Genomic DNA, 18,439 nt, shown 5'->3' with positions numbered 1-18,439 from the left:
TGTTTGTTTGTTTGTGCTTTTGTATTGGAGAAACACCCCTTCCCTCCCCCCCGCTGGTCTGGATCTTGGGCCATTCCTACGTATATTGGGGAGCCCGGCGAGCGGATGCGAGAAGGAACGGGAGACAGTTAGGGTTCGCCAGGGACGTGGCTCTTGTACGATGGCTTGGGGTTCGGGGGTTAGGGTGGAGCAGGGTGTTACAAGAGGTGCATAAATATGCCCGATTAGACAGGCCTCCTGACGTGTTGGTCTTACACGTTGGGGGGAACGATCTAGGGGAGAGGCCTTTCAGAATCCTAATAAAAGACATCAAGCACGACTTGTTGCGGCTCTGGGTGTCTTTTCCAGGGATTACGGTAGTTTGGTCAGAGATGGTGGCGAGAAGGAGTTGGCGGAAAGCACGGTCTGTTGAGAGGCTGAACAAGGCGCGGGCGAAGGTTAATAGGGCGATTTCAAAGTTTGTTAGTCGGAATGGGGGTGTTTGTATCCGGCATGTGGAGTTGGAAAGGACGGAAGAGGAATTTTGGTTGGCGGACGGGGTACACCTAAATGCGGTAGGGATCGATTTGTGGACCCTCGGCTTACAGGGAGGTATTGAAAGGGCCCTGAGGTTGAGGGGGGTCTCAGGCACTTGAAGGTTATCAAGGTGCCTTCGTTGTGGCGTGTTATTGGTGGGTCCTTGAAGTTGGTTTAAAATTGTTCGGGGAATCCATACGGGTGTGGATCCCCTCATTGGCATAATTGCTGGTCACCTGGTGATTTGGAGGGGAATCCCGACGGGGATATCGGGGCCCCTGTGGGTGTGTTGGGGTTAATGAAGGATTAACCCTTACAGTTTGGTGCGCCTGAGCCAGTGTGGGTAACGGCTGGGAGCAAGTTGGTTTGATGGTTCGGTTTATGGGGATCACCAGGGTTGTAGCTTCAAGGACCTTACCATATTGCAATTTTATTGGTTATGTATTTATGTTAATAAAATGGCTGCTATGGCCAGAATTATCCAAAGATATTCGGTGTCTGCGTAGTCATTTTAGATAAGAATGGGAATGGTGGAAGGAGACGGGAGGAAGACCGGAGTCAGCAATTCCAGGGTCAAGAGAGGACGGAGCATTGCCCCCCCTCCCCCCCCCGGGGCATTTGCGGAGGCCTGCATGACCCCTGATTGGTGGGGAGGTCAGGGTGTCATGGGTGGGGGAGGGGGAGCGAGCCCGTTTTGAAAGGATTGGAGGGGCAAAGGGGAGGAGCGGCACTTTCCCGCTCCCCTGGCTGAAGGACGAGTCCCGCCCGCCCTCCCTGATATTCATGGTATGTCTGGGGTGTGTATCATACGTTAGACGGGGGGGGGGGGGGGGTTTATCGGGTCGTAGTGGCTGATTGGCGTGTTATTGGTGGGTCCTTGAAGTTGGTTTAAAATTGTTCGGGGAATCCATACGGGTGTGGATCCCCTCATTGGCATAATTGCTGGTCACCTGGTGATTTGGAGGGGAATCCCGACGGGGATATCGGGGCCCCTGTGGGTGTGTTGGGGTTAATGAAGGATTAACCCTTACAGTTTGGTGCGCCTGAGCCAGTGTGGGTAACGGCTGGGAGCAAGTTGGTTTGATGGTTCGGTTTATGGGGATCACCAGGGTTGTAGCTTCAAGGACCTTACCATATTGCAATTTTATTGGTTATGTATTTATGTTAATAAAATGGCTGCTATGGCCAGAATTATCCAAAGATATTCGGTGTCTGCGTAGTCATTTTAGATAAGAATGGGAATGGTGGAAGGAGACGGGAGGAAGACCGGAGTCAGCAATTCCAGGGTCACGAAGCAGCACATGTCGCTCCATGTGACACCCCAGGAACGATGAACTGCAGCTTACCTGTGGACGCCGGCAATGAGGAAGAAAGGAGGTGGGCGGGATGTTTTACGTCCCGCTCATCTCTGCCCCTCTGCTTTTATTGGCTGGCCGCTGTGTGACGCCGAACGTCCCTCCCCCTTCAAGAAGTGGATGGTTGCCGCTCACAGCGAGGTCATTCGGGAGGTAAGTACGTGTGACGGGGGTTACGATGAGCATGAGATATCGACACGTGTAAACCAGTCTTAAGGTTATGTGCACATGTAATATATTTGCTGCAAAAATGTCTGCATCTTTTGTTAGGAAAAAAACTCAGCATAAAATACGTGTTTTCATCACTTTTTTACATACAATTTTGGTGCAGACTTTTCTGCACTCATTAGTATGGGTGGACTCTGCAGCAAAAGCACTGAATGAAATAACACGCTGCAGAAGTAAATCTGCAAATAAAAAAAATAAGACTTTTAATGGTGCTCTTTAAAACGAGTAACCTCAAAGACGTGGGTATAAAATAAGAATACCCAAAACAGTGGTCACCAAGCTCGAATGGACCCTGGTTTGGGTACAGCGCACAAAACACTATCTGGACTGGGTCACTAATATGTCACCCCAGTACTATACTGGAGGTCACACGTACAGGGAACCGCCCTCCACTCTGTACCTCCAATATTTTCTAATGTGTAGATATCTGGTGTAACTGACCGCCATTAGACATATACTATTTCTTACATAATATGGTTATAATAGTTGGAAAGGTCTTACCAATGACTTCCGGGCTTCAAAATTCTCATGGACAGGACATTCACTGATAAACCTCCTTCATGTTTATCTCTCAATCCATCATTAAATGTCAGCAGCAGGCCTCCGGTCACTCCCTACGCATTTCATCCCCACATAGTGGGCGGCGCATTGGAATTGAGAGAGGCTACTGACACGGAATGGATGGAGAAGATGGAGGAAGGATTATGGAGGAAGGATGATGGAGGAAGGATGATGGAGGATGGATGATGGAGGATGGATGATGGAGGATGGATGATGGAGGATGGATGATGGAGGATGGATGATGGAGGATGGAGGATTGAGGATGGAGGATTGAGGATGACGATGACTTAAAGCTGGCAGATTTCCATGAGCATGGGCTCCCCTGATGATTTCTATGTGGGTATGAAACACGTAGGGAGTGACCGGAAGCCTGCTGCTGATATTTAATGATGGATTGAGAGATAAACATGAAGGAGGTTTATCAGTGAATGTCCTGTCCATGAGAATTTTGAAGCCCGCAAGTCATTCCAACTATTATAACCATATTATGTAAGAAATCGTATATGTCTAACGGCAGTTACACCAGATATCTACACATGAGATAATATTGGAGGTACAGAGTGGAGGGCGGTTCCTTGTACATGTGACCTCCAGTATAGTACTGTGGTGACATATTAGTGACCCAGTCCAGATAGTGTGTGTAATACTGCAGCCATAGCCTGGTATAGATCCATGTAATATGCTGAAGCGCCTTCAATTTTACTTTAAGAGTATTTTTCTTATGGATTCCTTATAATAAAGGTGGGGGAGACTCGATAATGTTGCACACACACACACACACACACACACACACATCACTGGCATGTACGAGAGCCTTTGCTGAACATTTACAGGAAAGTCTTGTCCTGACTCGCAGGCAGCTGTTCCTCGGCATGTCTGCACAGATGTGGCCGCTCAGGACTCGGCAACATGATCACCATAAAGGCGCGCTCAAAGGAGGATTGAATTCCATGGAATCTACTTGTACCTACCTGTTATACAGGTAGAGGTGCAATTGTCTTACAATTTAGAAGCTAGACAGACCATTCACTAACCTGGCAATTTACGTTTCCAGCAATAAGGACACAGACTGCGATAGAAAAAAATGGCAAAATACAAGCGCAGGCAGCAGATTTCTATGTCCAGGCTGATACATAGCGGACATTACTAATCCCTACTATTTAGTTATGGCTCCAATGTGAAGGCAGACACTTTACCTCCCACATATCAGTTACACACGGGCCTCTAGTAGTAAATGTGCCCACAATATTTTAGTATTTTCAGTTGGAAGCAGATTGGATATAAAACTACAAAAAAACGACAAACAGAAATAAAGGCATTCTCTTTTGGCCTAAAGTCATTATTTGGGTAAGGCTAGCTTCACACTTGTGTTGAACGGCATCCGTTGCATTGCGTTGTGTGACGGATGCAACGGATGCGTTGCATATAATGGCACAACGGATGCAACGGATCGTACAAAAACGGAAAGCTTTTTTTTTTCTTTACAGTTTTACCGGCAGCAGACTATTGTGAACGATCAGCTCAGCTGAGAGCTCTCACATGCCGGCGGCCGGGCGTTCAGCTGAGAGCTCTCACATGCCGGCGGCCGGGCGTTCAGCTGAGAGCTCTCACATGCCGGCGGCCGGGCGCTCAGCTGAACGTTCGGCCACCAAGAGACATATTAAAGTTTGTGATTTTAAAAAAAAAAAAAAAAAAAAAAAAGAAGAGCATGCGCAGTGAGATCCTACGGATTGCGCTGCTCAAAAAAACGTTACATGCTGCATTCCTTCCGCCCGACGCAGCGTCAAAATAACGACGCTGCGTCGTCCAGCGGATGCAACACCGACACTTGCGTTACAGTGCGTAGTCCATACAAGTCTATGGAGAATAGCGCAGTGCGTTAACGGACTGCGCTATTCTCCATAGTGACGGCTGTGCTGAACGCAAGTGTGAAAGTACCCTAAGAGCACACGAGCCCTTTAATGCCAGATGTGAGGTCTCCAGGAATAGGCCATTTCTTCTATCACAGCTCTTCCCCAGGATGACACTCGGGCATGATTGCTCATACGCATCAAGTGCAGGATTTTCCTATTTTCAGAAGTTTTGTGGTATGTCTCAGGAGCAGCAGTCACTGCCGTCCATTCATCAGGAACACATGTACCACCGATATATCACAGACACCACTCGCTCACAACAGATGAGCTTCAGATGCTCCTGCAAAGGGGGACTCCGCTTCCCACACTCACTCATCAACTCACCTATCGCAATAGGGCCAAATGAGTAAGGTAAGGGCTGCCACAGCCGCTTCTTACATCCACACCACACTTCTTGCTGCCATCACTCACCATTTTGATAGGACATCGAGACACCTGCACTAAGTCACACATTAGCACACAAGCCACCAAGCTTTCCCAAGCACTGACATACACAGGGGAGCACAACCAGCTATTCTCCCCATCGTCCGGGTTTGTAGGTACGTTTACAGCAGCTAACACATATTACATTTTAGATTATACAAAATAGAACCATACTTAAGTTACAAAACAAGCAATAAAAGGCACACATACAGGCAAAACAGTATAAAATAAAAAAGGACAAAATACAGATAAGTCTGATGAACACTAAAAAATAAGGACAGATCTGCAATACTCGCTTCTTCTTGGGTCTGACACTGATATTCATCAGCTGAAGTGTTATATAGGGTCTGCCAGACCCTTCACTCCTCCGTCACCTGAGGTCAGAGGAGGACGGCAGAGTAAATTTCATTCTAATCCAGTTTTTGGGCCATATTTACACATTCGACCACATTCTCCCCCTCTCCTGGAGAAACAATATGGCTGTTATCTTACTGAGCATCCTTCAAGCATTGTATACACACCACATAGAAATATATCTCCATAATTCATGGAGATCTAGTGCTCTTACGGGTTCCCAGATACCAAAACATTTGCAACTTCACCCACAGATGCGAATAGGCTGCACATTCATGGATATAGCCATGGATTCTGTAAATATATAATTATTTAACCAAAAAAAAAAAACACCTTAAAATATTGTTTTACCTTGTCCTGATTACACAGTACAGATAGACATTCTGCGCAAGGTGAAAGCATTGACGCGCCTATATTTAATACCTATGTGCCAGTGGAGGCATACACATCTGCTGGCCCGAAATAGTTATCCGACATTGACAGCTACATATTACTCAGTTTACAGACTCCATGTCTGTACTTTATCAGATCATTTGCTTCAATTATCAGTTCATAGCAGAGGGAGGGGGTACAGGAGTAATCCAATGCCCCCAGCCTTTGATCTGTAGAACTAATGTGGCGCCCTGGACAAGCCAGGTCGTCACAGGTACTGCAACAACACACCCCACACCCCGAGATAGGCACATCAGTCACACACAAATCCTTGTTGCCTCCCTCCAGGGGCTGATGTCCACACCAGGTGGGGTGGAGCCAGGCGGTTGGCCCCACCCACTGAGGAGTTCACAGTCCTGGAGGCGGGAAAGGAAGTCAGTTCAGTTAGAGAGTGGAAAGGGAGAGGAGTGAAGTAGTAGTAGAGGAGCAGACTGACCGTGTCCGGGTACGTGGCCCGGACACCAAGAGCAAGGTTGGCAGACGGTGGTGGCCGTCTGCAGGAGAGGCCGATCGACGCGGAACCGTAGGACCGGGGACGGGTGGTGGCCCGCCAATACCGAACCAGGGAGCGAAGAGAAGCCAGCACAAACCGGCAGGGCCTGCGGACCCCGACCAGGCTTGGAGTCGCCGTTAAACAGGTCAAATACGTTAGCGACCGGAACCTCCGGGGTTTCCTAGCAGCAAAGACCCGATTGAAGGCAACCGTCCAAACAGAGAAAAAGAAATACAGCTACCGCCAAGGCTAGAATTCCCAGGGCCAGAGCCTGCGGGCAAAAAGGGGCTCCTCTGGCACATATCCAAGCTGGGGAGCGGGTTACCGGTGGGAAGCCATCGGGACCGAAGATACACAACAGGTGCAGGGAAAGGCAGCCACCACCAACCTACCGGGAGTGACCACAGCAGCCGGCTTCGGGACCCGTCCATCCAGCAGTTTGTTTTACCGGAGACTCTGTATCCATTCTTGGCTGAGTGAGTACCGCCGTGCCATCTGGCACCGCGCTGCCCCCGCGACCCTGCACCTCGCCAACCCTGCCTCCTCGACACCTCACCGGGCCCCGGGACCACCAAACTCCACTACCCATGGAGGGGAGAGAAACATATCGGCTGCTCCCTGTCATCGCTCCTGGGATCCCCGTCCAGAGCAGCGGTGGTGTCTAAACCTCACCACAAACCGTGGGTGGCGTCACGGACCAACTCCCCAAACCCAAACTACCCCCCCTTCCACTCACGGGCGAGGAGCGCCGCTCGAGTCCCCGGATCCGGCCCACCGCTCGAGCCACCGAGCAGCAGCCGCAGCAGCGCCAGACCCGAGCGTGGTGAGCGCAGCGCCCTCCCCGCCCACGACACTAACTCGGTACGTGTTTCTTTCTTTTCCTCACGTACCAAAGACACGGGCACACATAGACCCATTAAATCAATGGGTCTGCGCTCACATGCGTGTTCTGCCATGGACCGTGTGTACGTGTGGAGCATACGTGTGTCCGTGTGTCAATTTTTCTCCGACATCACGGGTGTCACACGGAACGCAAGCGGACCACAAGGCAGTGTTCCGTGTGACACGCGCCAGAGAAAACACACGTGTTTGAGAAAATAAAAAAAAAACTCCCTCCTGTCTCTGCCGCTGCTGTCACTTGCTTCCGACCGCCGCTCATTAAATATTCACTTCACTGCGACCAGAAGCAGCAGAGATGGGGAGTCGGCACGACTGGAGACCGAAGATCAGAACCACGGACAGCGACGCCAAGGACAGGTGAGCAGAAAGTTCCCGTTCTCCGTGTGTTATCACGGATAACACACGTAGGCCATAAACACTGCTCACGGAGGGCAAAACGCACCTCTGACACGTCCGTGAAAAACGTGCGTGGTTTTTCACGAACGTGTGAAGGAGGCCCATGACATTTATAACACACACACACACACACACGTCTTTCTTGCCTGTGTTGCCTCTAAGGCTATGTGCCCACAGGACAACGTACCCGTGGATTTTGCTGGATTTTCCAGATAAATCCGCAAGTTCTAGCAAGTACAGACACTCTCCATGTTACCCCATGGGATTTGGGGAGTGCTGTATTAATGCTGCGGTATGTGCGGCTGCGGAAAATGCTTTGGATTTCCCGCAGCCGCACATAACTGCATGTCAATTATTCATGCGGAAATATCTGTGGAATTCCTGCTCCTCCACTATGGAGATACAGGGTGGGATTTCCGCAGGAATTCTGCACAAAATCCGCACTGTTTCCACAGGTTTACCGCAAAAACTCCGCAGAAATACCGCAGCCATGGATAGCTGCGGATTCCAGGGAGCAGCTGCGGTAAATCTGTGGAAATACCTGCAGAAAAGTCCGCGGGTACGTTGTCCCGTGGGCACATAGCCTAATACTTAAATACTTTGCAAATCATTTTTTCTTCTTTTTGCAAAATCTTCTGCTGTATCACATGGATGGCAGCGGGCCCACAAGATATGCCAGAATTTCCTGATTGACCCACAACCATCTTGAGAAAGGTGTTCGTTCTGCACCTTTTTGGTTAGAGAGGCGCCCTGAAGGCTCTCTCAATTCAGAAGTAAAAAAAATAAATAAATCTGAAAAAGTGCTCTAGAAATATGTCAAATATCTAAATGGAAATCTGTCACTAGGTTTTTGCCACCTAATCTGAGAGCAACATAACGAAGGGGCAGAGATCCTGATTCCAGCGGTGTGTCACTTACTGGACTGCTTAGTGTAGTTGACAAAAATCACTGTTTAATCAGCAGCTGATCATCATAACAGGACTACTTGGCGTGCTGCCAGGTAGTCCAGCATATTCATAAGCTCTGTGTAACTGCTAGCAGAGAAAACCGTGATCAAAACAACAGCAAACTGGTCAGTAAGTGACACATTACTGGAATCAGGGTCTGTATCTCTACATTATACTGCTCTTAGATGATGGAGCAACAATCTGGAGATAGATTCCCTTTAAAAAGGACTATTTACACACAGTAATATCCCAGGAATCAGTCAATTCTGGCAGTGTGCCTTAACATTTTTTTACACAATCCATTTGCAAAATGTGAATAGTAAACAATTTTGGTACATTCCATTGAATTATAACAGGGTTTTACATTTTTGGACAATTGTTATGGAAAGTAACCAGTGACAATATGTATGTGCCATATGTGATAGGTTACTGGAAAACAACAAGACAATGTATTGCCTGACATGATGATCTACTCAATATTGTGCTCCACGCGATGCCAGCGCCCCCTGCACCATCATCACCTCGGGCTACACTGGATTAATGCCACCTGGTAACCAACTTAAGGTCCAGTCACACTAAGCAACTTACCAGCGATCCCAACAACGATAGGGATCGCTGGTAAGTTGCTAGGAGGTTGCTGGTGAGATGTCACACTGCGACGCTCCAGCGATCCCACCAGCAACCTGACCTGGCAGGGATCGCTGGAGCGTGGCTACACGAGTTGCTGGTGAGCTCACCAGCAACCAGTGACCAGCCCCCAGCGCCGCGTGGAAGATGCTGCGCTTGGTAACTAAGGTAAATATCGGGTAACCAACCCGATATTTACCTTGGTTACCAGCGCACGGAGCTACACGTGCAGAGAACAGGGAGCAGCGCACAATGCTTAGCGCTGGCTCCCTGCTCTCCTAGTTACAGCACACATCGGGTTAATTACCCGATGTGTACTGCAGCTAAATGTGCACAGAGCAGGGAGCAGCGCACAATGCTTAGCGCTGGCTCCCTGCTCTCCTAGCTACAGCACACATCGGGTTAATTAACCCGATGTGTCCTGCAGCTACATGTGCACAGAGCAGGAGCCGGCACTGACAGTGAGAGCGGAGGAGGCTGGTAACAAAGGTAAATATTGGGTAACCAAGGACAGGGCTTCTTGGTTACCCGATGTTTACATTGGTTACCAGCCTCAGCAGAAGCTGGCTCCCTGCTCACTGCACATTAGTTGTTGCTGTCTCGCTGTCACACACAGCGATCTGTGCTTCACAGCAGGACAGCAACAACTAAAAAATGGCCCAGGACATTCAGCAACAACCAACGACCTCACAGCAGGGGCCAGGTTGTTGCTGGATGTCACACACAGCAACATCGCTAGCAACGTCACAAAAGTTGTTCGTTAGCAGTGATGTTGCCTTTACTCATTCGATAACCACGTAACAGAATCACTGAAGAGATCATCGTTGTAAGATAAAATGTTACAGCTTTGATCAGTTTCTCTACTGTACAATGTAGCCAATAACCATTTATTATAACCTACGATGAATCTGACTACACAATGCGCAGCATTAAACGACGGCTGACTACTTTGCAGATTAGCGATAAAGTAATTGCTTAATGACATAGGAGGACTGCGATTTACATAATCACAGTTATAGAAAAAAAAACGGCACCTGTTCTTCTTGGCAGCACGGCTCAGATGATGATGTGCTGCCGAGAACGATCTTTTTGACAAACCAAAAGGATCATGTAGCTTAGACTGCTTTCACACTACATTTTTTTTTTAACATCCGTCATGAACGTTTTTTTTAACACAAAAACGGATCCAGTGCAAATGCGTTTTCATTTCAATGCATTTGCAATGGACTCGCGTCAACATGTGTTGTGTTCACCTGCGTTATAGTGAGGATCCAGCAACTTGCAGGGTTTTTTTAACATTTTTCAAAAATGCTACTTGTAGCGTTTTTGAGCTGCGTCCAAATACTGCAAATTGCTGGATCCTGACTATACTGCATGCAAACACATGTGAACGCTGGCCTGCTGATAGACAGGATCCTGCTTGCTCTACTGAGCATGCCCAGAAACCAGCCTCGGGTGATCAGTCCCTCTCTTCCCCTCCCTCTCTGTCTCTGTCTCTGTCTCTCCCCCTCCCTCTCCCGCCTGAGAGCTGCGGACACTCATAACCAAGATAAATATCGGGTAACCAAGCAAAGCACTTCTCTTAGTTACCCGATGTTTACGTTGGTTATGTGTGCAGGCAGCCCGGCTTCTAGCACCTACGGATGCTCGTAACCAACGTAAATATCGGGTTTCCAAGAAAGTTACCCAATGTGTACCTTGGTACGAGCCTCTGCAGCTGTCAGATGCCGGCTCCCAGTCTATCACAGTTCAGTTCCACTGACTCCCGATCACATGACTCCAATGCCCGCCCATAAACTTAAAGTGACAGGATCCTGCAAAATAACATTCGTTAGCATGCGTTTTTTTTGCTGTAAAAGCAGGATCCGCTTTTACAGCAAAAAAACGTTCATGACGCATGTTAAAAAAACGTAGTGTGAAAGCAGCCTTACTTGTCAGGTGGCCAGCAGCCTGTTACACTGCAAGATCTGAGCACGCTAATAATTGTGTAGTGTGAGTGCACCTTAGAGGAGCCAGCAACACAAAATTACCACTGTTCAGATCAGTTATTGATTGTGTTTACATATTTAGCTTTGGCAACGTTTTTCATTTTATCATATCCCGATCTTTATAAGAAAAAAAAAAAAAAAAAAAAAAAGCAATCATGCACAACTTTTCTGCCAATGGATCTCTGCAGGATCCGTTGTAACGGATGATTACAGGACATGTGACCTCCGCCTAACTCCAGAGCGGGCTAAGCTCCGAAAAGTAACCTGTTTATATGGAGGAGCAGCAGGGTGCTGGTATATGGAGTGCACATTGTCTAATTAGTCTGTGGTGTGAGGACCTGATAAAAAAAACAAGTGTGAGAAAGGAAGGAAATGACAGAACACAGCGGAGAACCTGTGAGAAGGGAACTACTAGAAGAAATAGTGAACTATCGAGATGTGTCTGTGACCCACTATAGCTGTATAGTAACTGTGCCCACCTTATCAAACATTATACAGTGTGTCCACCCGTATCCTGTCCACCGCCATTAACCTGAGAACGGCGGCAGCTATAGGCATAGAAGTGGTGTCTAGGTATAGTAAAGTAGCCATGCGCTATGCATTGAAACCACCTATAGCGCCACCTGGTGGAAAACAACGGAGTTAGCATTTTTATCTCAAAAACGGAACGAGACAGAAAAAAAAAAAAAGATGTAGGGCATCATCAATTCAATATGAATCAACACCTTGCATACAGAAATGCTATGATATGAAACCCATGACCCCCCAAAACATTGAATGCTGGCCACGCATATGGCGCTCATTTAACTTTGATGCTCAAAGTGGCCACCGTCAGCTGAAGCTCGGCGGAAGCAACGCAGCATCGGCCAATGGAAGCAACGCAGGTACTTTTGGCACAATCCGTCAACCATACAAGTCTATGGGAAACAGCGGAATCCATTAACTGATTCCGCCGTTTTCCAAAAGGGCGGATTGCGACTGAAGGAAAACAACGCAAGTGTGAAAGTACCCTTACTCTTCAAGCGCTGGTGCTTTAAGAGGTGCATCTTACAACAGCCCACACTTGGTGTTGTACAGTAATCTTCTGCTGCACTCTTCTTAGGCTACTTTCACACATCCGGTTTTTGCTCTACGGCACAATACGGCGCTCTGCAGAAAAACCGCAACCGTTTTTTTTTTTGCTGCCGGTTGCGGGTTTTTTTGCATAGACTTACATTAGTGCCGTATTGTACCGCATGGGCTTGCGTTCGGTCCGGTTTTTGCCGCATGCGGCAGATTTAGCCGATGCTGCGGCCGGATGGAACGTTGCCTGCAACATTTTTTGCTCTGGCAAAAAAAAAAAAAACTGCATTGCGCCGCATCCGGCCGCTGCGGCCCATTTTCAATGCATGCCTATGGACGCCGGATGCGGAAAAAACGCATCCGGACGCCGCATGCGGTTTCTTCCACTGCGCATGCTCAGTAGCGTGCCGCAACCGGAAAAAAACAGACCGGCCGCATGTAAAAACGTATGCAAAGGATGCGGTGTTTTCGCCGCATCCGTTGCATAGGTTTCACAGCCGGATTGAGCCGCACAGCTCAAACCGGATGTGTGAAAGTAGCCTTAGCTGTTAGTCTACAGTGATCAGAGAGCTCCCTATTTCCAGTGATGACAAGCAGAACTTTGAATACAGCTCTGGAGTATAAGGCTATGATCACATACATATTTTGGCCTCTGTTAAATAAATGCTCCAGGAAAATATCCTGAATTGCATTTTGGGCAGAGTCTTTGACAGATGCCATCTGTTATCCACTGGACATAATATCTGGTAAATGGATAAATAATGGAGAATACTATGGCTTTTCAAAACATACATATAAACAAATCCCATTTTAGCCTATGGTCATTAATAGATGTGCTAAACAGATGCCTTGTAGTGTATTTATAGGTCATAATTACAACATTTGTTTCATGGATTTACTACATACCATTCTAATTTCAACAGTACTGATTGTGTGAAAATAACAGTATGTGCCACACTCGCCCTCACTGATTCAGCGCAGACTGTTCCATGGTCTGTGCTGACAATCTGAAGTGATGACATTACTCTTGACCTGTCACATGACTGCTGCGGTCTATGATTGGCTGCAGTGGTCAGGTGACTTGACCAGTGTGTCAGTATTACCTGATTATGTGCTGTTTGTTAGCTTACCGCTGTACCCATTCAAAGCCTGCTGTTGTCCTACGATATGGGAACAACCGTTTCCATATCGTAGGACAACAGCAGGCTTTGAATGGGTACAGTGGTAAGCTAACCAACAGCGCATCATCAGGTACTACTGACACACTGGTCAAGTCGTCACTCCCCATCCACCCATCAATCAAATGACATATGTTACTGAAATACATTTGCTATAACCTCTTAAGTGTTAATTTGACTTCCCCAGTGACAGTGGTGTTTACTTAAAATAAAGCCTCATTCAGATGGCAGATTTTATGCACATATGAGAACGGCCCTGGTTTCAGCAGTGATTTTGTTCAGAATTTTAAGAATTTTTTTTTCATCCTTCTATCTAGCAGTTCCTGGAAAATGAAAGCACACAGATGGCGTCCGAGGACTTTTTTCACCCATAGACTTGCATTGCCGATTTTGGTTCAATTCTCAGATCCATATTTGACATGTCTCTGCAATTTTGCACAGACTACTCGATCCACAAAAAAAAAAAAAAAAATCACAGACCATACTAGGTATGAGTGGCATCTGTGAAAAACACAAATTAAACTCATTGGGAAGTCTGCAGTCACTGTATGAGATGTCAGACTCATGCTGGATCCCCCCAGTGCGCACACTGCACACTGTAAGGATTTACCGATTTCTGAGAACAGCTGTCATGTGACTGCAAGTATGTGACATGCACATTCCCGGCCAGAACCAAACTGTAATGACATTTCGCCAGCATTTGTTTGGTGTGATTACCCCCTAAAGCTATGTACGCATGGGAAGCTTCTGCACAATTAGGCTATGTGCCCACGTTGCGTTCTATTATGCAGCGTGTAAGTCACTGCATGTGCATCTCAGAACGCAGCCGAAAAGCTGCGTTCTGAGACGCATTGTTACTGCAGAATTCCTGCTGAATTCATGCGTTCTGAATGCTTGCTCTGCCATGGGAAAAGCATCCAGAACGCACATTTTTCACAGTGCGGTCCCACTCGGCTCTGCTTCATCCCCATAGACTTGCAGCAGAGCCGAGTTGACTGCGCGATCACCAGGATGAACTTCACCCGACTTGATTGTGATCGCGTAGCTCTGTGCGTGTGTTGCGGCTTATTTGCAATCACAGGTGAAGGACTCACCGGTGACCGCAAATCTCCTGAGTGACTGAAGTAAGCCACGTGATCACCGGTGCAGTCACTCAGGTTACCCGCAGCCAGCTCGAGTCCTCCACCAGAGACCTGTGGCCGCGGGTAACCTGAGTGACGTCTCCGCTGACAGCACGATTCACTTCAGTTTCTGCGTGCAGCTGACAGGAGTGCTGGTGTTCTACGGCCGCTATTGTCAGCTTCATGTAGCAGAGCTGGTTGCTTCGCAGGACCTCGTGTGGATTACGCTGGACCTGGAGGGGTGTTTGGGGATTTTAATAAAGTGGTGAAAGAGGGTGTTTTTTTTGTCTTATTTCAAATAAAGGATTTTTTTCAGGTGTATGCGTTTATTTACTTTCACTTACAGGTTAATCACTGGGGGTGTCTCAGACGCCTGCAATGATTATCATAGGACTTAGTGGTAGCTATGGGCTGCCATTAACTCCTTATTACCCAGATTGCCACTGCACCAGGGCAATTCTGGATGAGCCGGGTAGCGTCCCGGGACTGTCGCATCTAATTGATACGGCAATTCCGGGCGGCTGCTGGCTGATATTTTTAGGCTGGGGGGCTCCCCATAACGTGGGGCTCCCCATCCTGAGAATACCAGCCTTCAGCCGTGTGGCTTTATCTTGGCTGGTATCAAAATTGGGGGGGGGGGGGGCACACTTTTTTTTTTTTAAATTATTTATTTTACTGCACTACATAGACCCGCCCACTGGTGGCTGTAATTGGTTCCAGTGAGACAGCTGTCACTCAGCGTGGGGGCATGTCTGACTGCAACCAATCATAGGCGCCAGTGGGTGGGGCATTTTCAAAACCAAAAGAAGCCGCCGCTGTGTGATAGCCGTACAGCACCGCGTCCATGATCGGTCAGTGATCGGTGAGTATGAGAGACCGACCGACAGGGAGACAGAGAGAGGGACCGACATTGCAACCAAAACGCACAAAAGACACAGCAGCAGCCGAAACGCTGCGTTCTAAAACCCAACGGGGGGATTGAATTTGCATAATCTTCATAGATTGTGCTGGGGACGCAGGACGCATGCAGTTACGCTGCCGTGCAATACGCAGCGTAACTTCATGCAAATACGCAACGTGGGCACATAGCCTTACTGCATCTCTTGGCAGGAATACCACAGCACAAATATACTGCTTTTTATGAGTTGTAGCATTCATTTTTCATTACTGTCAATAGTGAAAAACACTGAAAGAATTTACATATAATTCAGGATTCTTATTGACTTTACTGGAATAAGGACTTGCTTGCAGTTTTGTGAAAAAAAATGCACAAAAAAAAAAAAAAAAACAAATCTATGTGCACATAACCTATAAAGATTTATATTGATAAATTATTTTCATGAGACCTCAATCAAATGGATCTTAAGGCCTCATTCACATGTCAGTATCTGATCAGTATTTTACATTAGTGTTTATTTGCCAATATAGGAGTGGAACGTACAGAGAAAAATGATGGAAAGCATGACACCTCTCCTGCGTTTTGGAGATACTTCTTTTGGCATACGAATACTGATGAAATACTGATCAAACATACTGATGTGTGAATAAAGCCTAAGGCTATGTCCACACTTTGCGTCGTCCTACTTGCAGTTCAAAACGCACCCTCTGGCAGTAATTGATTTTGCCAAAGTTGCTTTTGACCACAAAATAGCGCTAAAAACGCATGCGTATTTACTGCTTTTCCATTGCGTTTTGACAGATGCGTTTTGAACATAAAGACACTGCTAAATAAAGTTAGAACAGTCAAACAATGAAAAAAGGAAAAAAAAAAGGAACTCATTTATTGAAATAATAAAGAAAATAGTTATATTTCATATAATTATAGCGGTTTTATACTATTTAGCGGTAAAATAATTTTATATTTATCATTAATTTAATTGTCGGACTATGTGTGTGTGTGTGTAAAGGGACATATTATTCCATTATTTTAATGTCAGAAAAGCATTTGTTTTGGTACTCCAAAACGCATTGTTTTTGCAGCTAAAAAGCAGGTAAAACGCTGGAATTTTGATGTTGCTTTTTGCTATTTCTCATTGACTTCAATGTTAGCAAAACGCTACAGAAATGGCAACAACAATTGACATGCTGCTTCTTTGAACGCATGGTTTTTGCCACAAATTATGCAAATTAAACGCAGCGTTTTGAAACGCAAAGTGCGGTCAGGAAATCAACCTTTTCAATAGACTATTATGGAAAATCAAAAAGCATGCCTTTTGGCATAAAAACGCTGCAGCTCAAAACGCTGCAGAAACGCAGGTAAAAACGCAAAGTGCGCACATAACCTTAGGGTACGTGCCCAGGATCAGGCTTCCTCGCGATTTGGATGTAGAGTAATCTCTCTTATGGAGACGCACTTAGTATTCTCCGTGGGAGAATACGCTGTCTGTGCCCACGATCAGGATTCTGGGAGCAGCATATTGTCGCTGTGTTGCACAGGTCAGAAGCCTCGCGTGTCTGCAAGAATAAACTGACATGCTACAGATATATAACCCGCGCCGCAGGTAAGTTTACGGAGCATTAAAAAATGAACCGCAGTGGGCAGATTTCTATAAATCTTTCCACTGTGCTTGTACTGTACAACACGAAAACACTCCGCATCTAAAACGCTGCTAACACAGATTGTGGGAACGATCCCTTAAAGTCACAATTTGTAGGGTATCTGGTAAATGGAACGTGCACTGATGTTGGGAACATTCAATAAGGCCGAGGTCAGACAAGTGTATAAGAAATCATCCACAGTGTCATCCATGTGCCCTCCATATTTATACATCAACATTTTAAAATACACATGATCCGTAAATAAAAATCACACTGCACCCATAGACTTGTCCATTAGTCAGTGTGCTGTCTGATTTATACCCGGACACAGCACATCTGTATAATATAAGGTGGTGTCACACACAGCGACAACGACGTCGCTGCTACGTCACCATTTTCTGTGACGTAGCAGTGACCTTGCTAGTGATGTCGCTGTATGTGACATCCAGCAACGAGCTGGCCCCTGCCGTGAGGTCGCCGCTCGTAGCTGAATGTCCTGCTTCATTTTTTGCTCGTTGCTCTCCCGCTGTGACACACACATCGCTGTGTGTGACAGCGAGAGAGCGACGAACTGAAGCGAGCAGGAAGCAGGAGCCGGCATCTGGCAGCTGCGGTAAGCTGTAACCAAGGTAAACATCGGGTAACCAAGGGAAGCCCTTTCCTTGGTTACCCAATATTTATCTTCGTTACCAGCGTCCGCCGCTCTCACGCTGCCGGCTCCCTGCACGCCAGAGTACACATCTGGTAAATAAGCAAGGGTTTGCTTATTAACCCGATGTGTACTCTGGCGTGCAAGGAGCCAGCGCTAAGCGGTCTGCGCTGGTAACCAATGTAAATATCGGGTAACCAAGCCCTTGGTTACCCGATATTTACCTTAGTTACCAAGCGCAGCACCGCTTCCACCCGTCGCTGCTGGCTGGGGGCTGGTCACTGGTGAGATCTGCCTGTTTGACAGCTCACCAGCGACCATGTAACGACGCTCCAGCGATCCTGATCAGGTCAGGTCGCCCGTCGTGATCGCTGCTACGTCGCTATGTGTGAACCCAGCATTAGTCATCTGGACAAGAGCTTACTCCAAACCAGATTTAAATGGGTCAGTCATAGATTGGAGGTAGGCAAAAAGATGTAGTCGACTAAGTCTTGCTGCCTGCCTCAACTAGGTGTATAAAATGATGCACGACAGGGCACACTGACTATCGTTATTGTCAAAGGCCTCATTGGCACACATGCCTGTATCCTGTTTTGTGGGGGTTAGGATGCTGGCCACCCTTGACAAAGTCAATGAACGTAGCGGCAAACGCTATGTGAACCCAGCCTTACTCTGCTGACACGGATTACATGATCCGATGCATAGAACAGCTGCTCCTCACAGGTACGTTGGGTGTGGGCTTCATTCATGTGGAAAGG

General features: G+C 47.2%; 1 protein-coding gene across 2 annotated transcripts in view; it reads right to left on the bottom strand.

Moving 5' to 3' along the window:
• The window catches only part of PXYLP1 (2-phosphoxylose phosphatase 1), a 146,496-nt gene that overhangs the window by 108,773 nt on the left and 19,284 nt on the right, over positions 1–18,439 (bottom strand). The window lies entirely within an intron of this gene.

The sequence above is a fragment of the Anomaloglossus baeobatrachus genome, chromosome 3 (genome assembly GCF_048569485.1).
Source record: "Anomaloglossus baeobatrachus isolate aAnoBae1 chromosome 3, aAnoBae1.hap1, whole genome shotgun sequence".
NCBI classification, from domain to species: domain Eukaryota; kingdom Metazoa; phylum Chordata; class Amphibia; order Anura; family Aromobatidae; genus Anomaloglossus; species Anomaloglossus baeobatrachus.
This window is presented reverse-complemented; position numbering and strand designations above follow the sequence as displayed.